The sequence below is a fragment of the Xenopus laevis genome, chromosome 2L (genome assembly GCF_017654675.1).
Source record: "Xenopus laevis strain J_2021 chromosome 2L, Xenopus_laevis_v10.1, whole genome shotgun sequence".
Lineage (NCBI taxonomy): Eukaryota > Metazoa > Chordata > Amphibia > Anura > Pipidae > Xenopus > Xenopus laevis.
In genome coordinates, this window is record NC_054373.1 from 166,529,334 (window position 1) to 166,552,693 (window position 23,360).

Consider the following 23,360-nt stretch of genomic DNA (forward strand, 5'->3'; position numbering starts at 1 on the left):
CAGACAAGGAGAATGCTCGACTAATCAAAACCAAACGATTGTGCCAAAATGGAGAGAATTGCCAGGAACGTATAAAAACTAAAATATATATGGGTTTAAACAAGGGATGCGATGGAGTTTCGCGTCTCCCCCATCAGCCCAATTCACTAGGACAGAAGTGCCCAGCAGGGAACGTCTTCCTCACAATAGGATCTATCATACCATAAAGCAGCAGGCTAAAGACTGACGCTCTCCTGCTGTTGTTGAGCCACAACTCCCAGCATACCCCAATGCCAGAAAGAATGATATATTGTGTGGGATGAACAAATCAACATTTCTGGGATACTAGCAGGGTGCTCTGGAGACAGGAGAGTGCTCTGTTCCTCAGGACAAGGGTACTTAGCCTACGGGTCACCAGGATCCACTTCAATACACTGAATTACCCCTTTGGAATAATGATAGTTACTGTGTAGCTAAAAGTAGATACACAGTTTGGTGCAATCTTATATTGGCACCACCCAGTACATAAACCTCGCCTTAGTAAGCACTAATGTCAACCCAAAAAAAATGTTTTTCCCTAACAAAAGAAAATATAATTCAAAGCAACTTTGCAATATACGTTCATTAAAAATGTTCCATGGTTTACAATTTATTTGTATATGTATTGCTATTGAAAGCAGCGTCTGTCCCTTTCTAATCTCTGCCCTGGTGGCTCAGACAGTTGATACAATTTAAGACAAGGCAGCGGATTAACAGACCTGTCTTTGCTGGGGAACTAAGACTTTTGCAACATCATTTTAATAGTAACAACCAAAAGTTAAGCAAATGCTGCTTTCAATAGTAATTGTTTTTTTTTACAAATAACTTTAAAGGGGTTGTTCGCCTTTAAATGAACTTTTAGTATGATATGGAGAGTGGTATTCTGTGACAATTTGCAACTGGTTTTCATTTTTTATTATTTGTGGTTTTTGAATTATTTCGCTTTTTATTCAGCAGCTCTCCAGTTTGTAATTTCAGCAATCTGGTTGCTAGGGTTCAAATATCCCTACCAACTATGCATTGATTTTAATAAGAGACTGGAATATGAATAGGAGAGGCCTGAATAGAAAGATGAGTCATAAAAAGTAGCAATAACAATACATTTGTAGCCTTACAGAGCATTTGCTTTTTTAGATGGGGTCAGTGACCCCCCCATTTGAAAGCTGGAAAGAGTCAGAAGAGGAAGGCATATAACTAAAAAACCATAAGAAATAAATAATGAAGACCAATTGAAAAGTGGCTTAGAATTAGCTGTTCTATAACATACTAAAAAAGGTGAACCATCCCTTTAAAAGCACTGAAAATGTTTAATAAATGTATATTGGAAAGTTGCTTAGAATTATGTCCAGGGTCATAACTATAGAGAAAGCAGAGCCTGCGGCTGCAGGAGGTCCCAGGATGTATAGAGGCCCCATGTGGCCCTAATTCAAATACATTTTGAATAAATACCAGTAAAACAAGTCAATTTAAGACAATTTTTGGGGCCTGAAAAATAATTTGCTATGGGGCCCCAGCAATATCTAGTTACACCACTAATTATGTCTTTTTTTATTAGGCAAAAATTAGTTTGGGGTTGACTTGCCCTTTAATATGGGATCTCATCTATGTATTTGGAATGCTTGAAACCTAGGGTTTTCCAGAGACAGGGTTTTTCCTTCATTTGGAGCACCGGGCCTTAAAGCTACAAAAAAAAAAACCTACAATATTATAAATACAGAGGTTGGTTTTGCCACGGGCATAGATTTAAGCAGCTCAGTTACCATCAAGAACTGTGGCTGTATTAAGGAGCAGTGCAGAAATATATATAAAATATATATATATATATATATATAGTAGACTGGTGCACCAACAACTGACAAATATCAACTGCCTAGGTGCTGGTTGGTTATATCCAAACATAAAAGTACAAAAAAGGAACTGCACTCAAAGGGCTTTAGTAAAAATAGATAGATAGATAGATAGATAGATAGATAGATAGATAGATAGATAGATAGATAGATAGATAGATAGATAGATAATGGACGGACAGATAGATAGATAGATAGATAGATAGATAGATAGATAGATAGATAGATAGATAATGGACGGACAGATAGATAGATAGATAGATTGATAGATAATGGACGGACAGATGATAGATAGATAGATAGATAGATAGATAGATAGATAGATAGATAGATAGATAGATGTGTAGTTCAGCAGTGGCAGAGAGGTTTGCATTAAAGGGATTGAAGTAGCTCAAAGCCGCTAGGGAATATACAACTGTATAGCTTAGAAATACAGGAATTTCCCATAGAATCCTATTAATACACAAATAATTATTATATTCATGGTTTCCTTTTTCCTGTGAATTAATAAAGCACTACATTGGTAACTCACCTGCTTACTGGTGGCAGAATAATCCAACTGGGTTCAGTAGCCTTAATGAACTGTGTTCTACATTATAGAAAGATCCCTTATACGCAAACCCCCCAGAACACAAGCATTCCAGATAACAGATGCCACACCTGTATTTGTATTAATTGCCAGCTAGATAGGCTTAGGGATTCAGCAAGATTCTAAATGATCGAGGTCTATCGTTAGTACAAGACAGGTTGCGAGTGATACAACACAGTATCGATGACATCGCGCAGATCTGAATTGGCAATACCTTGTGCAGTGATCTTCTCTCGAGTCTTTATACATTCAGCTACACAGTTTCAGCTGCAGAGCCCGGGTCATCCACCTGCTCCAGCCCCCTGCAGATGTCTTTGCGAGTATAATCAGTAGCACAGCTCTGCAGCGCCCATCAGCTACTGCTGCACCCGGAGCATTGAGCCTGACCAGCAGGAGAAGTCCGGGGCTCTACTGTTTCCTAGGCGATAAGTCCCGCCCCCAAGTCTATGTATCCGCCCAGTAGTAGGGGAGGGAAGAAGCAGCTGCTGCCTACCTGAAGGCGTGACTTTATGTCACATGGAGGAATAAGCCTATCAGCGTTATAGGCGTCACAACATCAAACGCTATAGGCTTTTGCTCTGGGGCTTGGGTGACAGTGAATCTCAGAAATGTAAAAGTTGCGCCAAAATGAGGCTTTTGACAGTCGTTACTGTGTGGTGCAGTCGATTATGAGGCGAATACTGTCAGCAAATGTTTCTAATAGGCAGTTGGACTTCATCTGACTTATTTATGAAGCTAATTGATTGATTAACCTAAATAAAATAATACATAGCCTACCTTATCTGTACTTGTTGCCCTGTTCTGTGCTAATATTCTTTTTGAAATCCCTAACAACGTTTACCACAGATATAAAGCTGGCTTAGTGTCCAGCTTTAGGGGGGGGAGTCATTGCCCAAACATGCCCTTAAAGGGAACAACCAAAATCTCTGAAGGGAGAATTATAAACATATAATACACAAAAGCCACGAATATCTTGTAAATGATATCCTTATAAACGGTGACTAGTGATGTCATCAGTTATAAATGGTGACTAGTGATGTCATCAGTTATAAACGGTGACTAGTGATGTCATTTCTGTCACATGACTCACTGAAATTTGTGTATTATAATAAATAAAGTACCCCCTGTTGCAAAATTAGGATATAAGAAGTTACCTCGGAGTTCCATGACCTGTATAAAAACACTTTTGGCTTCGTACTTTTATATGGTCATGAAACTCCTCGGTGACTTATGATATCCTTATAATTTACAAGAGTGGGTACTTAATTCACTATATTATGAAAGCCCACCCACTCTGGCCCCCAAACCCCACCCCAGATCTGCCCACTCCACACCACAGTTAAAAGACCACATAGACAACAGTGCTAAAAAAGGTACCCCCCCACACACAAAAGTTATAAAAAGTTATTGATGGTCAGTGACCCCTTATAAAACAAAATTTGGGGCCCCAGAAAATATTTAAAAATTGGTGGCAGGGGCCTATAGAATATTAAAATAATACATTGGTGGCCAGGGGATTAAAAAAAAATATACATTGGTGTTCAGTTGAACTCGTGGCTTCAGGACTTCAACTTCGCCTCCTTTTGTGACTTCGGGTCTTTTCACCACTTCAGGACTTAAATTTCGGCTGTTTTCATGACTTTGGGTCTTTTTGCTGCTTTGGGACTTCCGCTGTTCGGCAGTTCGGAACTTCGGAAGGGTGGCTCGGCATCAGGGCTCTCAAGGGGGGCGCTGCTCTTTAAGACCCCTTTAAGCCCGGTACACTTGTACCCAGTGTGGAACAGGGACACCAGGGGCCCACCCAAAAACCTTAGACCCACTCTCAGTACTATTACTTTTCCTCTGCTCACTCAACTTCTCCTAGTCTCTTTTCTTTAAATACTATAATCTATTATTCCATCTATTTAGCCTCTTTGTTCACATACAAATAAGGCATGGCCATGAAATAGGCCAAATGTTTAGAAGCAGGAGGGCCCACTGACACCTGGGCCTACGGGAGTTTTCCTGGTATCCTTTTGGGCCAGTCCAACACTGCTTGTACCCCCTGATGGCGGCCCTGCTCATGGCCCCAAAAATGTAAGCAGCTATTTAAATAAAGATTATGATAGACCACTGAGAATCTCCTACAATCTAGCCAGAGATAATAATGGTTTCTGCCACCTTAGAGAAGGTGAAATTCCTGAGGGGAAATTAAGAAATGCTTCAGTAGAATGTGGGGAAAACACAAACCAAATGAAAGTCACAAAGGAAAAAGAAAATTTTGTCCCAAATTTGACTTTTTTTAAAAAAAAAATAAATGGGTAAAGTATTTCAAGGGAAAGAGCATTTTTGCTAAAATTCCCCTCAACAACCCCTCAAGTTATAAATCGATTGCTATGCAAATGTAGTGCTGCTTTAATAATTGGGTAAAAGCAAAAGTGTCAACTGAGATAGTGACAACTTTATTGAATCGTCGCAGCGAAAACTTGACTTCATTGGATTATCAGACGAAAATCAGCTCTGATAACGATGTCAACAAACATCTTCAGTAACATCCGCCATTGACTTCTACATGACCTCAACATGTTTGAGATTGAGTATTTTTGGATTCGGTTTTTAGCAGCATTGACTAGGGAGGATCCATGCGAAGTTTCCAATAAACATTTGTTTTTAAGCCAAATTAAAATCAGGTGCCAAATATTAGTAATATTTCTTCTTTAGTCATCTGCATTACCATATTAACATTAACCACCCTAAAATAAAAAAAATTTAAGGTCTATTCAAGTGGTTCCCAAACTGTATGGCTGCTGAAAGTTTTTGGGGGAGCTTTGGGGAGAATGCTTATTCGCTCTCCTAGAAACACCTGAAATCATAAAATTATAATAGGGTTAGACAGGGTCGGAACTAAGGGCAGAGAGAAGAGGACAAAGGTTGGGGGGCACTAAGCACTTACCTCTAATGTTTGTCTACCCCTATTAATAGACATTCCGTAACTCTGGAGGATGCCAGCTGCAGGAGTGGAGAATTTATAGCATTACAAGTAGACATGGGAAGCACTCAAGGGCAGGGGATGTTTGCCTCTGGCATCCATTTTATATAGCCCGGCATAGGGGGTGAAAATGAAGGTGAATATTTATTTACCGTCTTGGAACTATGGCTAAATAGAATAATGTTACCCTTTTTCTGTAACATTGTATGAGCTAACAGGGCCCTGGCCAAGGGTTGGACCTATAGAACCTCATATGACTTTCCCAGGCCCATCTGCAAAAATATAGCTGGTTGTTACAGGTGGGGGTCTGATGTAGTGTAGCTTGAATTAGGGAAGTCCAACAGCCCTTGTGAGTCTACCTTTCTTTCTCTATTACACTGAAAGCTGAGCTAAGAAAACCCTAATAATAAAGTAGGGGAGGGGGAAATAAGTGCAACCTGACTTGTTGGGCCCCTCCAAAACTGCAGATATAGCTAGGACGAGCATGGAAAATTCAGCAGTGCATAATAAATACAGCATAGGCAAGATGGTAAAAGTAAAGGTGGGCATATATGCCCAGTTCTCTTAGATTATTTGGCTTGCGTATTTAGTAGGGCACAAATGTATACTTAAGAAAGTGCGAAAGGTTGGGTCCCTGTATCACTACCCTGTTAAGGACCAGAATCAGCCTGGATGAACTGTGACAGACATAAATAGTTACATAGTTAAATTGGGTTGAAAAAAAAAACAAAGTCCATCAAGTTTAACCCCTCCAAATGAAACCCAGCATCCATACACACACCCCTCCCTACTTCCACATAAATTATATATAGTTTAGTATCACAATAGCCTTTGATATTTTGTCTGTCCAAGTCAATAGCAGGTGACAGATGGTTTTGGGGTTTCTGTAGTAGACATTAGGGCTCCAAAATATTGATAATAAATTGGCATTTAAAATAACAGTAATGGTAAATTAAGCTCTTGTGAGTAAGACCCTTTTATCCCATTTTTATTCTGTAACCCTTCTGTGTTAAATCATTATAAGACCCCTATTTGGATAAATTAATGTAAAGCACTGTGTAACTTGCTGGCGCTGTACATATAAATGATGATACTAATGCCAGGGAGACTACCTAGCTCCTTCTATATACAGAAAAAACAGTGCAGACTCTCTGTTTAGGAATCTATTAGTACCCAGCACTTCCTCTGTTTACAAGACAAAGTGAGAGTTTGTATTACCAGTGACCTGTAGAGAGACATTCTCTAAATTAGGTGTGAAGAAATGTCTCATTCTGACAGATCTATAATAAGTCTCAGCAGGCACCTGTGGTTTAGGAAAGGTTTTTATAGAAATTACATAAATGTTAAGGTATAAATCTGCACATTGTGTAAACAGTATAAGCCACGTGACATCACACAGACTAGATAATGTATTACTTGCTGACGTATTCATGGAAAATCTATATCACATTTCCCCATTTATGGTCGGAATCCTTTTTACAGTTCTTCAGAACTACAGTTAAAATCAATGCAAGGAGTTCAGTTGGGAAAGGGGCACTGTGCAGGGGGGCTAACACTTAAAACAGAGGGTGATGGGTTTAGTTCTTCTTTTACTCACTTAATATTATAAATTTGAATAATTTATCTTATTGTTTTGATTCACATCATGTCAGTCTGAACAATACATGTATGAGACCTGTCATCCAGAATGCTCAGGACCTACAGTTCTGAAGGTCTTTCTGTAATTTGGATCACCATACTTTAGGTCTACAAAATATCATTTAACCATGAAATAAACCCCATAGGGCTGTATTGCCTCCAATAAGGACAAAGTACAAAGTACTGTTTTATTATTACAGAGAAAAAGGAGATCATTTTTAAAACATTTTTTAAATTCTTTAATTAAAATAGAGTTTATGGAAGATGGCCTTCCCATAATTTGGAGCAGGATAATGGATCCTATACCTGCACTAAATTAAATGTAAGGTTAAAAGAAATTACTGTGGACGTCTTGCGGTTTTTATGGTGGGCAGTGCATCACAAGGTAGGTTGTGGCTGTGTAACTACGGAATGTAGCTAGTCCAAATGAGTAAAAATATGAGTCCAGAATCAGGTTGAGGGCTGGTGTGTTGGGTGGTGGTCTACACAATTAGACCAGGTCTCCTTTGGTACCAAAGACTGTACCATACAGATCCAGTAAAATTCCTTTTAAAAGAGTACTTGGGTGGTATTCTGCCTTGCCTTTATGGTGACCTTATCCAAAAGCTATCACCTTACTTGCAAAATATATTTCATACCATTAGTTTCCACCTAGCCTGTATTTTGAGTGAGAGGTAAACTAATAACTGGGGCTCCCTGAATGGGACTAAAGGTTGCATTCCCCAAAGACAAGCAGCACATAGAGAAAATTGTTAACTAGCAAACTTCCAATGTACCATTCAAAACTGGTAAGACAGGTAGAATTAAAATGCAGTCTAGCTCTCTACCTGGAGGATCAGAAAATCAGACACAGAGCCCTTGAACAATAGCTTAGCAAGGCCTAAAAGAATGCATGCTCTTGTGGCAATTAAAAAAAATGAAATGCTTCACTTTCACATGTATATACTGTACATACAGAGAAGATAAAGCTAGAAATAATATACCTGGTACAAAGGCTGCTTAACCAGCTTGGAGGTACAGGAGCTCACTGGCACTAAGGATCCATGCCTCTGACTTGTGCCCCTAATGGAGTCTTTCACAATGCCCCCATGAAGAAGTAGCCTAGAAATGCTACACATTAAAGCACTGCATATCTTGACAGCGCTATATAAATAAATGATGATTATCTGTTGGGGTTCTGTTCCATCCAAAGGCCTCCACAGCAGTGAAGATCTTTGCTCCTGAAGATGCCCCAGTCTCTCCCCATCTTCTTTTCTGCTGATTCCGAATCCATGTTCTGTGCTACTGTCACCTACTTTAGAGGCCAACTCACAAAATACTGTATATATAGAATAAAAAAGTCACGATACAAGCCTGACCATTATTTAATGTAGATGTTCAACAGAGAGAAAATAAAAAGAACTCCTCTTCTATCAAGTACTCCAATGGTCTGTTTCAATTGATCGATTTCCAAGTTTAACAACCAAATTTCATTATCCTCCTTAAATTAACACCAAACTTTCATCACCCCAACTAAATTTATACTTTGTCAATTAAGTGCAAAAGCTATTAATACCATTCATTAAAATATGAATTGAATTCCATGATTAATGCTTATAAATTAGAGTGCTAATTAATTAAGTTAATTGACAAAGTATAAATTTCGTTGAGGTGATGAAAGTTTGGTGTTAGTTTAAGGTGGATAATGAAATCAGCCATTCAGCCATAGTCCTAAGAATATCTTGGACAGCATATACATATTCACCCCAAATTTCATCCTAATTGACCTTTTAGCTAGGTTTTCAGGTGTATCTAGGAGAACAAATAGGTATTATTCCCAAAGCTCACCCTAACTGGCCTTCAGACTCAGCCCCTAACCATCACTGCTCCCGGCCCCACAGTTTGAGGTAGAAGTGCAAGATCTCCTAGACTCATTTTAAATATTACATCTACCTTTTATTCTATTCCTATGCCTGATTTGTTGAATTCAAAGGGAAATATAAGAAGAAATAAGTAATCGGAAACCAAGGAAATAACTGTAATTAGAAAACTACATTTTGTTCACCTCTGCACACACTTCTTTTTAAAAGAATACTTTAATCAAATGAGTTTATTAGCTTTATTCTTTATTACTGAGCAATGTGTTGACCTTGCTGAGACATAGCTTTAATACGTGTTTAAACAAGCATTAAGCTAAAAGCTTGTTAGCTCTACATATTTTTGTTCCTGCAGTGTATTGCTCTGAAACAGATCTAAATGCCCTGGGCATTGCATGGCAACAGTTCAAATTTCTCCATAGATAAATTTTTAAAGTCATCTGCAAAGTATGGTATAGTAGAAGCTGACTTAGCAGTAATGTATAGGCTGCATTGTGCCTCTACAGAACCTCTCACAAGATGGAAACTAAATTCACTACTAACCCAAAATGGCAATTTCTTTTTACAATTTTGAACCTAGATTGTTGTGTTGTATAAAATACAGCTGATTTGCTTTCATATACAGGTATGGGACCTGTTATCCAGAATGCTCGGGACCTTGAGTTTTTGCGGATAAGGAATCATTCTGTAATTTGGATCTTCATAAATTAAGTCTACTAGAACATCATGTAAACATTAAATAAAACCAATAGGCTGGTTTTACTTCCAATAAGGATTCATTATATGTTGGACCAAGTACAAGCTACTGTTTTATTATTACAGAGAAAATAAATCCTTTTTAAAAATATGAATTATTTGATTAAAATGGAGTCTATGGGGCAAATTGACTTACCTCCGAAGTTGCGGCAGCATTGGCTTTGCCGCACTTCGCCAGGCGTAGATTCGCCAGGGCTGCGCAAATTCACGAAGATCCGAAGTTGCGCACAAGTTATCGATCGTTTGCGAAATTGCGCTAGCAATGTTACGATCAGCGGTTCGAAGTTACGCTAGTGATGCCTAATTTGCATACAGCGCCAAGTTAAAGTACAATGGACGTATATGTAGCAGCAAATACATTACACTACACAAGCCTGGGAAACCTTCAAAAAATAAAATATAGTTGTTATTTTGCTCTATACATGTGCCCACTGTATAGTTTAGGTGCCATATGTTAGGAGATGTAGGGCGGAAGGAGGGTACCCCCAAAAAAATTTACAATATTTTTCAGCCTATCACCCTTAAAAAAGTTAAGGACGACAGCGTCTACTCTTCGCCTGGTCTGAGGTGGCGAAGTAAAGTCTGGCACAAAATGTGAAAATCAAGCAATTCTACAAAATGCCCCCAATTTGCCTTAATTTATCTTTTGGTTTCCCCCAAAGTAGGTGGCAAACCCAATGCAGTCCTCTCTTTCTCTTTCATCCCCTTCCTTGCATGCTTGTTTTATGGATTAAAGGACCAGTAACATCGAATTTAACATCCGAATAACTTACCGAAACTCCGCTTGTGCTCCTCTTCAGAAAAGACGACAGGGTGACGATCCATCATGCGGCGCTCGATTTCTCCTCCCTGGCTATCTCCTATAAGGAAGGCAGGGAGGAAAAATAGATCGATGCACGACAGATCGCCTTTTCTGAAGAGGAGCGCAAGTGGAGTTTCGTTAAGTTATTTCTTAATAAAGACTTAGTGATTTAAAAGTTTCATTTGTCTTTTTGTTTTTTTTTCATTCTATACTAACGAATTTAAAAAAAATTGAGGTCACTGGTCCTTTAAGCTGAATTGCAATTAAACATATTTTTGCAGTATGTTTGCTATCAACCCTGCTCTATGGTCCAAATTACCCATACCTATGGGTGTATTGTCTATTGTGCTCAATGGAAAATAATATATATATAATATTCATGCTAGCAAAGCCCTATAAATAATATATGTATTTTCAAATAAAAATATAAAATATATGAATGGTGCCATAGTTTTAAACACTTTCCTGGTGTTACTTGTCTTTTAAAACCTTCTTTATCAGATGACTCAAGAGCTGTTATAGGTATCCATGTAGAAGATATCACAGCTATAAAACAAACCACAGTGGCATATGAAGGGCGACTGGGGAATGACTGCAATGTGCAGAAAGAATAACATCCTCATAGTTATTTGAGGGTATCCTGTTCCGGCCTCACACCTAACCTGAGGCTGTCAATGTTTGTAACATATCTGTGCAAATAATAAGGTCATTGAATGCTTGCATATTAATACTTCCACCAAAGAGGCATTAACTATCAATTGTTTGTAGATCCTCCTTCTCTAGGATTAGGAGGTTAAAGGTGCTGTCACTGATAGGCAGGATGACAATAAGCTTCTCTTAAATATTTGATATTTGGAACATTGTATTACAAAGCTTAAACATTACATGTTGGTAAATTCAGTGGCGGATTAATGAGATGTGAGGCCCCTTGGCTACTTCCCCAGTGCCCCCTTTCTAGGCTACTGCTGGGTCTGGTCAGGTGCACCTGCTGGAAGGAGAAGGCAAGCAAGTTACTCGTGTAGTAAGGGAAATGTACTTAATTTTCTCCTAGGGTATAGGATATCGGTTGGTCACATTGACAAATGGATCCAGGTAATGAATGAAGAGTTTAGCCTTAGCACCATGTATGATGAAAATAACAAGAGATACAAAATACAGAAAATATATTAAAGATCTAGCAGAAATGATAAGTATTGAACAGACAAATGGAAGATGAGAAAGAAGAGACAGAATATTCTGTTGTGTATGCAGCTCAAAGAAGTAAATAACTTTAAGAAGCAACAAGAGGAGCTCATCTGCTAGTATAAAGACCATGCCCTACAATATAGCTATTTAGAGAAAAAATGTGCCTAGACAAAGATGAATGGCTAAGACTCAATTAGAGGGAAGAGGGAAATAAGGCACTGTGTTCTTATACAGCTGAGAAAAAGAAAAACAACTTCAAGAACACAGAAATAAGGCATTTTTGGTCCAAGCTCAAAAACTATATGACTAGTACTAAGCAAATTTGTTCGACAACCATGGATTTGCGGCTAAATTCCGCATTTTGCCATCTGCAAATTATTTCGCAAAACTGGGGCAAAAATTTGCAGCAGAAAAATTTGCTGCAACAAAAAAGTCGCCGAGACTAGGGATGGGCGAATTTGAACCGTTTCGTTTCGCCAAAAATTTGATGCCGGCGAAATGTCGCCGTGGCCCATTAAAGTCTATGGTCGTCAAAAAGATTTTGTCGTGCAGTGGAATTTTTTTTGAAGCGCGTCTTTTTATTTGGACGCACAACGCCATACAAGTCTATGGGCGTCATTTTTTCGGCGAAACAAGCGAAAAAATTCGCCCACCCCTAGCCGAGACAAAAAAGTTGCCATAAGAAAAAAAACGCCCATTGACTTTAATTCATTTGGCCAAAAAAGTCGCAGAGACAAAAAAAAGTTGCCACAAGAAAAAACTCAATTGAAGAAAGAAATTAGCGGCACACAACCCTGTGTGTTTATTAAAGTGTAAAGTTTCAGGGGCACGTCCTTTTTGTCCCGCTTGCATAGAGTCTCGTGTGCCGGTAATTCCTTCAATTGAATTTGGAAGGTGCCGTCCACTCATTCCATGCACCAGAACAGCTTTTTTTAAGAGGTCAGGGTGTGCTGGTGGATTACTCATTGGACACAAGAAAACACTCCCTTTGACTTTAAAGGATAAGTAAACCTTAAAAATAAGTGAATGTAAAATTGATAAGAGTGCTATTCTAAGAACTTTTGGAATGTACATTCATTATTTATTTATTTTTTATTCCAAGATATTAAAGGTTACATGTACTGTGTTACATGTAAATTTTGTTAGAACAGCGCTGCCTGCTGGTCGTTTTCTGTGCAGTCTGACCACCAAGTAGTCAAGGAAGTTGTTAGGAGAAAGACAGGGCTGGTCTGATGTTCTTCCGCTTAGGAAAAAAATTAAACCTTTCTCCTAAGCAGAAGAACATCAGAGCAGCCTCTTTCTTTCCCCTGACAACTTCCTTGACTACTGGGTGGCTCAGACTGGTCAGAAAATAGCCAGCAGGTGGTGCTATTGTAACACAATTCACTGATATTAACAGTATATGAATCTTTTAATATCCTGGAATTAAAAATAAATAAATAATGAATGTAAATTGCAATAGAATAGCACCCTCATCAATTTTGAATTCATTTATTTTTAAGGTTTCCTTTAATGCATTGGGAGTGAGAAAATTTGTTGCACGTGTAGAAGTTGGCAGATGCATCTTTGTACCATCTGTGCCATAAGCCTTTATTTTTCCCTTTTAATTGAATTTCTTGATTTCTTTTAAATAATTATCTATATTTATTTAAAACTATAAATAAAATATTTATTAAACTGTATTTTATTGTTTGTTACTATTCTTTGGAACACTATTCAATGAGCAATATATATATATATATATATATTCATAATTTATTGTATTTTGGGTTTGTAGCCAGCAGGAAATTTCTTACAATCCAAATTTTTATGCACTGATTCTTATTTGATACTACAGATATAAACAACAATAATAAATGGCATTACTGAGTCCTTGTGGAAAGGCCTCAGTTATTTAAATATTTAAACACATTTACAAGCATTCATTGGATACATCACACTAAAATGACTTGGGTATCCACATTTTTAGTGTATATAGTTAGAAAGGTAAGTGAGAAAATAGTTACTGAGCAATTACTACAAGTTTATCTTTGTTTTTTTGGAATAAAGAATCTGAGCTGATATGAATTCAAGTGAATCCTGTATTGTTGATCCATCAATCTGTTTTACTCCAAGTCATTTTGAATCTTTGCCTCTAAAAATGAGAGTGTCGTTGAACCTGCTCTCTCACGGTGTCCTTCTTCCTCTCATATACTCCTATCCCCAAAAACATGAGAAGCAGCCTATTTCTTTTCATTTTAAATACATCCTTTATGTATATGTGTGCTTCGGAGATCATTTGGGGGGTTCAAGAGTTGTCTTTATCAGTCCATTCTCACTGCTTTACTTTGAAATACACACAGTTCAATCATTTCCCATCTCTCTCTACAAGTGTGGCCGATATTTAAAGACCAGCCTCTATACTGCTACATTCCTTTCCTTGTGATTCCAATAAAATCATGAAAGCTTAAAGGGATACTGTCATGGGGAAAAGAAAATCTTTTTTTCAAAAGAGTAAACAGATTTTTTTTTTTTTATATTGAAATTTGACATGGGGCTAGACATATTGTCAGTTTCCCAGCTGCCCCCAGTCATGTGACTTGTGTTCTGATAAACTTCAGTCACACTTTACTGCAAGTTGGAGTAATATCCCCACCCTCCCTTTCTCCCCCAGCTGCCTAACAACAGAACAATAGGAAGGTAATCAGACAGCAGCTCCCTAACACAAGATAACAGCTGCCTGGTAGATCTAAGAACAGCACTCAATAGTAAAAATCCAAGTCCCACTGAGACACATTCAGTTACATTGAGTAGGAGAAACAACAACCTGCCAGAAAGCAGTTGCATTCTAAAGTGCTGGCTCTTTCTGAAAGCACATGACCTGAGATGGCTGCCTACACACCAATATTACAACAAAAAAGATACACTTGCTGGTTCAGGAATGAAATGTTATATTGTAGAGTGAATTATTTGCAGTGGAAGTAGATTTCAGATTTCATGGTGACCAACTGGTAGCAGATCAGGTTGCGGATCACATTGGGTAGCGTGTCTAAGGGAGTAAGAATGCGGGTCTGGCTCTAATCTGGCCTTCAGAAATTGGATCCTGCAGGACTTTTCGCTATTGATATAAGCGCCCCACTCGTGTGGCTGTATGATGGCAGCAGATACAGGGTCCTCCCAAAACTTTTAGGGACTTTCTCGTGGAGGGAGGAACAATAGCCAGTGGCTACAATTTATACAATTACCAGAAAGTGACCATTCAACACCATTCTAATTGTATCCAGTATGCACTTGGGTTATACGCGGACATCGCTACTTTACTATCTTGGAAAAAAAGAGAAATCTTTACCGTGTAGAAACCAGTATCCCCTGCTTGAGCCCAAGGGGTTAAAGCACAAGCCCAGACACTTTTAAATTCAGAAAGTAAAATTCAGCAGACAGATCAAAGTGGATGCATGGAGCAACACCAACTGCCTGTAATCTGAGTAATGATCACTTGGCCAACATCAAAGAGTGTAATATGAGCATAAAATTATGTTCCTTCTAGCTACTACAGTAGCATTTCTGGGTTGTCTGCGTTTGTTTATTTATGCACGGATCCTATGTACTAAACAATTTCCTTCTCCCTTTTTTTTTAATTTTCTTTTACTGAGAAAATATTTCAAGTGCCCTATCCTGATCAGTGCTATCTGAGGTCCTTAAGCCTCACTGGGGATTATGTTCTGGAAACCTGCCTAGTGCCAGCGGGTTCCTCTTAATCCTTTTCATCTCATAGAGAGACAGATCCCATGACATCATTTAATGCTACAGGACTGGTTACAGATATTCACGCAGGCCCGGCTTGTGGGCCCATTTCCCACAGCAGCAACCTGCAGGCCCCTGACAAATTAACCCCTTGGGGTGTGGGATCCTCCTGCAACGCTTTGGTAATCTCTGAGGAATGTAAAGAGCGAACCAGAAAAAAGAATTTCCATTTATTTCTAAGAAAACTCGTTTTGAGGAAGTTAGCTTGCATTCTCCGCAGTCACATGGAAATTTAGCTGCGCCCAGAAAAAATATTCAGTATTCTGGTTTCCATAAATAAACCTAATTAAGCTCACAGTTTGCCTCTGTAATTTAGCCTTTTACCTAATCAGAGAATGTCTGCACAGTAGGAATGGTTATTTTATCTGACAGTCACCACAGTGCAGGACAGAACTCGAATTACTACTTAAAGGGATACTGTCAAAACATAATCAACCCTTTAATTATAATCCTGTTTTGTTTTATAAACAAGCTTTAATAGCATAGTTCTATTTTGTGTCACATTAGATGCGATTACAGGTACTTCTATTTACTCAGCCTAGGATAAGCCTTTTTATCTCCAAACAGAATCCCTGCCATAAAGCAAGACAGGGCGGCTGCTTTTTGCCTGGAAGGAAATAGAAATTGTCACATGAAAACCAGGAAATGGATTTTTCTAAGCCAGCAGAAAAAAGGGAAATTATTTTCCCATATTTTCACAAAAAGACACACTTATATACACTATTGTGCAGGTATGGGACCTGTTATCTAGAATGCTTGGGACCTGGGGTTTTCTGGATAACGGATCTTTCCATAATTTGGATCTACATATCAGGGGGCAGATTCACTAAAGGGCGAAATGACTAATGCTAGCGACTTTTCGCCAGGCTTGCCACCCGCAGGGACATCGGCAATTCACTAACAGGCGGCAATTCGCTAGCGAACGGGACTGCCGCTATCGTTCATTCGCACTCTATCACCAGGCGACTTTTTTTCATTTAAGTTCAAAAAACGCTGGCGATTTTTCCTTTTTTTAAGCGGGATTGGCTGCAAAAGTCCTAACTTACTTTTTTGGGTAAGCGGTTTTCTCTACACATTTTATTACATAATGAAACATTAATTTTACAGTGGACTTATGTGTAGGGCATTATATTAACTCTCTTGTCTTTATTAAGGTTCCCTGGACATGTGTAATAAAAAGTGGTAATTTCAAGCATTTGCACCAGCATTTATAATAAAGATGTCCATACAACTTTAAATATCCCACCCTATGCAAATTGACCTAAGCGCAAGATCACTAGCGAATTTTTGTTAGGCACAAATGAACGATATGAAATGCTCGAACTGCCAAAGTAACACTATCGAAAAGTCGCCAGCGTTCGACGCCCGGGACGAAACTTCACATTTTAGTTAATCAGCGTATTGGTAGTGCACTTGCGCCTGGCGAAGTGGTACGAGGGGTGCGAAGCTGACGCTGGCGAAAATTTGCCTGTTAGTGAATCTGCCCCCTAAAGTCTACTAGAAAATCATGTAAACATTAAATAAACCCAATAGGCGGGTTTTGCTTTCAATAAGCATTCATTTTATGAACGAGGAGCGTGAAAACAAGTGATGCCAAATTATGGAAATATCCATTATCCAGAAAACCCATTCTGGATAACAAGTTCCATAACTATATTCATCAAAAAAGCAGAGCGAGTAAAAAATCCCAGTCAACATAAATAATATCGCCTACACACAAAAGAAGCAAGAGGCTTCCCAATCACTATCGAGACCATTTGGAATGTGTAATTTCAAACTATAAATACAAAAATATCTCCCTTTGGTCCAGATATCTATGGAAGTCGTCCACCCTAGGTCCCAACCTCACAAACTCTCTACCCTGAAGTTCCCCCATTTGTGAAAAGGTTGCCCTGTTGTTACTATATGCAGACCATGGGGATAACTTGCACTGACTATCTGATTGGTGTAAGTGCTCCATGAATAGTGCCATAAGTCAAGGCCCCTTAACGCTCCATCACTTGTGTATTTCCATCTATTGCAGCCCTCATATCTTTCTCTGGAACACTGCACTTCACAGGCTATGCTACAGTGGTCATGCAAAAAATGAATTTTCCATTATGAAGGACATGTGTGTTGAGCTCTCACCCACTCGCTGCTTACACTGGTAGGGTGCTTACGTTAGCTAGCTACAGAGAGCTATAATAACAATATCTAAAAAATTCATACTCTTAGCTCTGTACCTGATTTGAGACATCCAGATCCCATCTGTGCACCATTCCACAATCTGCAAACGTCTTGTTTTTGATTCCAGCCAATGATAAATGTGTTGCTCAGAAGAAATCTCTTACTGCGGTGGGAGGGTTGTGTTATTGCAGTCATTATACATCTTTGTTATTTGGAATAAACTGTGAATGTTCCCTGATTGCATTATCTCAGCTAATACGTGTTTTTCTTGTCATTGCTCCTGGCAAAATCCAGGAATGCTTTAAGATGATTTAATGGTGACCACAACCCTGTTATAATGTCATGCCCCACTTTAAAGGCGTCCCTCCTTTCTAAACTGTTCAATTCAGGACCCTCTAAACTGGCCCATTAGTTGGCGCCTACCAACTCCACTGCTAGGCACATCAAATAAGGGAGACCTTTGGTCAGGGCCACAGTATAACAGGCTTTGTTCTCCTTCAATATCTGTTTTTTTTTTAAGCAGGCCATATGTTGCCTTATTCTGGAACAAACCACTTGGTTATTGGCAAATCTGCTAAATTGTTTGACCCCAAACATTTTATAAATTGTCAAAGGGCATAGAAACCCTCTTGATCCGAATGCTAAAACTGCATGTTGACTTTGGAGATCTCACACAGCCATTAGGCGAAGGCCAGACGGGGGCCGAAATCAGACTGCTGAAACCTGCAGGCCAATTTCAGACCCTCATCACGAGCAGTATCCTCTTCTTTCACATCCTTAACCCTTGTGTTGGCTGCAGCATTAAACACACGGTGGATTTGGCGAAGAAACAAGAGACTTTTCATTTCAAGATAAAATCTGAGTGTGTTCATGCTGGAGCCAACACAAGGATTAAGGACATGAATAAAGTGGATACTACTCCTGGTTTCAGCAGGCTGATTTTGGTCCCGTTCTGGCTCTAGCCTAACCTTTCAGTTGTGATACTCATTGTGTAGAACGGGGGACTGGTTTCACACGATTGTACATTACAGAATAGTGAAGGAGAAACAGAAATCTGCATCTTATATTATATTTATATAATCTGTATATACAGTATAAAAGTCTGGTTGGCTAAAATGTTCGACATCAGAAGTTGGTGGGCTTGATGACCCAAGCTGGTATTTCCATATTTAGGGCTCCCATCTGTGCCAGATCTTCCAGGCATGTTCTGTTTTTACAGTATTGATGCTGGTGCCCCTAGAGACATTTGTTCTGGAGCTATTAAACATCCTAGTTATTAGGGAACAGTGGTACAAATACTGCTGCATATGATGTATGTATTTATATGTTTTATGTTTGAGCGTATTGAGGTTACTGTGCCTAAATAAAGGGAGGAGGGTTCACTGTGCCCTTCCAAGACCACTGTGCCTCCATATGTGAAGAGCATAGGCAGAGTGCGGAAATATACAACTACCTAAATGCCAGAATAAAAAGAGCAAGATGGGATACATAATTGTTATAATCTCTTTCAAGCTTGGAAAATGTTGTGATGCTTTATAAATAAACAGTTCTCTAAGGGTCTTTTATTAATGTGTGCTAGTTTTTGTCCTTTTCCCTATCAGTTTTTCATCTTGTGCCAATAGTGCAACTCTTTGTGCTCAAAAAATTATGGGCAAAGCAAAGTGGCATTTCTTTTAGCATGCAATGTTGCTGCACATGGGAGCTGCTTACAGGGCCAGAACTAGAGGTAAAAAAACTTTACTACTCAACTGCTGCAGTCTATATAGGCCTGTCAAAAAGGGCCAAGTGCTGGAATATAGCCCCCAACTCCAAAGCGCACTCAATTCAAAAATTCAAAGATATATTTCCAGTCAATTCTCAAAGTTAAAAAATCACTTTTTATTCATCATAAATATTAAAAGTAGGCATACAGACCAACCAATACTCCGCCCTACACGTTTCGCACCCACAGGCCTATGAATAAGTGCCTGTGGGTGCGAAACGCGTAGGGCGGAGTATCGGTTGGTCTGTATGCCTACTTTTAATATTTATGATGAATAAAAAGTGATTTTTTAACTTTGAGAATTGACTGGAAATATATCTTTGAATTTTTGAACAGAACTAGAGGTAGGCAGAAGACACGTGCTTAGGGTGAAATGGTGGTGGAGGGGCAATTGGTACATACCTCCTCTGCCAGTATTCCCCTAGCTCTGGCGCTTCAATAAGTCCCGCACTAGCAAATCTTTCCTCTCGCCTTTGCTGCTGTTTTACTTGGGGGAGATCCACAGGTGGCTGGGGGTTGCCTTATTTGTGCTACCCCTTAGACATGGTTGCTGCTTATATTCTGTATATGAGTGAGAAGCAGGCAGTAGCCAAAAAATCCACAATATTGCCCCCAAATATGTACCTGTGCCAGCAGCAGCCAAAAAATCCATAATATTGCCCCAAAATATGTATCTGTGCCAGTAGCAGCCATAAAATCCACAATATTGTCCCCAAATATGTTCCTGTGCCAGCAGGATCCAAAAATCCATCATATTGCCCCAAAATATGTACCTGTGCCAGCAGGAGCCAAAAATCCATCATACTGTATTGCCCCAAAATATGTACCTGTGCCAGCATGAGCCAAACATCCTTCATATTGTGCCCAAATATGTATCTGTGCCAGCAGCAGCCAAAAATTCACAATATTGCCCCAAAATATGTATCTGTGCCAGTAGCAGCCATAAAATCCACAATATTGTCCCCAAATATGTACTTGTGTCAGCAGGAGCCAAACATCCATCTTATTGCCCCCAAATATGTACTTGTGCCAGCAGAAGCCAAAAAGTCCACAATATTGCCCCCATATGTGTACCCGTGCCAGCAGCAGCCAAAAATCCATAATATTGCCCCCAAATATGTACAGTACTTGTGCCAGCAAGAGTCAAAAATCCACAATATTGCCCCTAAATATGTACTTGTGCCAGCAAGAGCCAAACATCCTTCATATTGCCCCCAAATATGCACCTGTGCCAGCAACAGCCAAAAATCCACCATATTGCCCCATATATCTGTGCAAGCAGCAGCCAAGATATTGCAAACAAATATGTACCTGGGGAGTGCAGCAAGAATCACGGGCAAGAGGGGTTGGAACAGGCGGTTTATAAAACTGAAAAACTATTTAATGGCCAGGCAAACCAGGGTTTAAAAAAAATAAAAAAAATCCATTATTGCATCCTAGGCGGGCGCCTACTCTGCCTACCCCTAGTTCTGGCCCTGCCTGTGCAAGGACAGATCAACGAGTTAGTAGAAGCAAATAAAGTGTTACACCCCAATGACAGCAAGGTGGACATACCATTAGACACGGATTTTGCTCATCATGATGCCATGGTTTGTAGCCACGACCCCTTTCTGTCACTTGAGTATTACTGATAAATATACTGATAAATAGGTAGAAAATATACCACCTGGCAAATTACTTTTGCAAACTTAATGAGTACTGGTAGCAGTTTAGAGTCCTAGTTATTAATTCAAACAACCTTAATGCCAAAGATAATCTTAGACAAAAAAAACTACGTTTTTACGGTCACAGGTGAAGTGCTGTTCCTATAGCGAAAGCTGCTTAAGCTGTACACACATAAATCATTGTGAGTTGGCTCTTCAAACAACCCTAGTACATATAAAGTTTGAACGACGTGTAAATGCAAATACACATATTATTCTCAGAAGTGGACAATGGTCTGTTCCACATATAACATTTCTTCAGCTAAAAGAATGGGTTTAATTAGTTCTAGCAAAGAACTACCCTTGTTGCCTTGATAGATAGGGGGTAGAAGTGTAATAAGTAAAGCTGTAAAGATGGGTAAATTAAAGCTGGATAATGTAATAGCCTTTCTAGCAGTATAAAACTAAATTTGATACAGGTATATGATTTGTTTTCCGGGAAACCCATTTTCCAGAAAGCTCCAAATTATAGCAAGGCAGTCTCTCATAGACTTGTAATTGAGTTTTTTTTTTAAATGTATTTTCTTTTTCTCTGTAATACTAAAACAGTCACTTGTACTTGATCCCTACTAAGATATAATTAATCTTTATTGAAGGCAAAACAATCCTATTGGGTTTATTTAATGTTTTAATTTATTTTAAGTAGATTTGTATGGAGATTCAAATTATGGAAAGATTCCTTAATTGGAGAATTCCAAGGCTTGAGCATTCTGGATAACAGGTCCCATACCCGTACTATTATTATTTATGTTATGTTGTGTTATGGGCTGTTGTGCCTTTAAATTGTGTGTGTCCAGGGTAATACTATGTGTAAAATATAGAAAAAACAAAACTGCTTTTATGTGAAGGATTAGTTGAAAGCGCATCAAGGGCACAGAACAAACAGCTTTTGCAATATTTTTATGTTTGAGGGGGTTTCAGATGATCATTAATAATCCCACGTTCCTGAAAATATTCCTTTAAACACATAAGATATTTTATGTTATTTGTGGGGGTTTTCCACATTAAAGGACACTCGTTTTTCAATGTGATGAGAGATTTTGGCACAATTGCCAGGATTAAGGCCAAACAGGACAATGTCACCACAAGCCACAGGGCAACATGATATTCAGGAAATTAAATCTAAGAGATTTCATTATTTGGCCACGTAAATGGCAGTTGTCAGAGTTTCCAAATGAAAGGCAATATACTGCAGCTATATTAAGAATTTAACTGCAGCAGTTGTTTAATACCACGACCCTAGGTTATGTTTGCATTTTCCCACCTAGTGGTAGACATGAGAATAGCACCCAAGCAGGAAAAAGGGGTTTTCCTGCTTGGGTGCTATTCTCATCACTTTTAGCATTGCAAACAAATCCTTCAGCAGAGCTGTCATGGAGCTGCTATCTGGTTAGCTACCCATTGTTCTGCAACTTGAAGTGTAGCAGGGATGTTTATCAGAGCACAAGTCACATGACCTTAGGGCACCTGGGAAACTGACCACATGCCGAATTTAAAAATGGATTTCAGTGCAAAATTTTGCTGGAGCAGCACTAATAACTGATGTGTTAACATGTTTTCCCACAACAGTATCTTTTTAAGGGATGGTCCACCTTTTAGTTAACTTTAAGTATGTTATAGAATGGCTAATTTGCAAAACTCCCGCGAAAATTCGCCGGTGAAAAAATGTTTGGATGCGCACGCGAAAAGTCGCTCACGTCAAAATCTCTGCGTGTCAACACAGCAATTTTCGAGTTTCACAAGTTTTTCACCATTTTGTGAAAAGAAAGGGAGAAATTGGACCATCAATATCATTTATCCATCCTTGATGTGGTATTTGTTCCAGTGCTGAAACCAATGCAGGGAATAATAGCTAAGGACCCGTACCTGGAATGTGTCAGTAAGCATGGTTTACATGTTCTGTGACATTCTAGAATATTTCAATGAGTTCCATTCAGAAGGCCAGGGCTATAAGTTTCATATGGATAGGAGACCATCTGAGCTATAGGGCAGCATTTTCATTTGCTGGAACCATACACATAAAAGTGATTCTGCCATCAGAATAAAGAGGGTTTGTTTATTTAGATTTGAAGCTGGTCATACAAGTAGCAACAAAGTTATGTATACCATGTACTACAGATATCAGTTCTGGAATGGGGCAGGTTAGACAATTCCCCATGATCCCATAATTTCCAGCTCCGCCCCTTCCTTGGTTCCTTTCCCAAGCACCACAAACAGTGGGCCATTTGATCATGACACATACACATCCCTAGGATGTCCAGCCTTTGCTCAGGGCCCCCTTATCTCA

The 23,360-nt window shown here is 39.0% G+C and overlaps 1 protein-coding gene across 2 annotated transcripts in view; it reads right to left on the bottom strand.

The window, feature by feature from the left end:
* The window catches only part of tnfrsf19.L (tumor necrosis factor receptor superfamily member 19 L homeolog), a 56,478-nt gene extending 53,608 nt beyond the window's left edge, over positions 1–2,870 (bottom strand). The window contains exon 1 of one of the 2 annotated variants that reach the window (XM_018247727.2): positions 2,669–2,870. The gene's annotated coding sequence lies outside the window, so the exon portion shown is untranslated. The other variant, XM_018247728.2, reaches the window with a different exon arrangement.
* Between the last annotated feature and the right edge of the window lie 20,490 nt (positions 2,871–23,360).